The following is a 553-nucleotide window of genomic DNA, read 5'->3' as shown; positions in this document are numbered from 1 at the left end:
ATTCTGTTGGCTAGGATTTTGTTGAGAATTTTTGCATCTATGTTCATGAGGGATATTGGTCTATAGTTTTCTTTCTTAGTAGTGTCCTTCCGTGATTTTGGTATGAGGGTTATACTTGCGTGATAGAATGTATTAGTAAGTTTTCCATCTTCCTCTATATTCTGGAATAATTTGAGTAGGATTGGTGAAAGCTCTTCCCTGAATGTTTGGTAGATTTCTCCTGTGAAGCCATCTGGACCTGGACATTTTTGTTTGGGAGACTTTTGATGACTGGTCGATTTCTTCTTTTGTTATTTTGTCTGTTATTTCTTCTTTTGTCTCTTCAGGTTTTCTATTTCACTGTAAGTAAGTTTAGGTAGGTCGTGTTTATCTAAAAATGTTTATCCATCTCTTCTAAGTTTTCAAATTTGTTGGAGTACAACTCTTCATAGTATTCTGTTATTATCCTTTTGATTTTCTTTGGTGACGTTGTGACATCACCCCTGTGATTTCGAATGCATGTTATTTGTATCTTCTCTCTCTTTTCTTTTGTTAGGTTTGCCAATGGTCTGTC

The sequence above is a fragment of the Chrysochloris asiatica genome, unplaced genomic scaffold, assembly GCF_000296735.1.
Source record: "Chrysochloris asiatica unplaced genomic scaffold, ChrAsi1.0 scaffold00260, whole genome shotgun sequence".
NCBI lineage: Eukaryota > Metazoa > Chordata > Mammalia > Afrosoricida > Chrysochloridae > Chrysochloris > Chrysochloris asiatica.
This window is presented reverse-complemented; position numbering follows the sequence as displayed.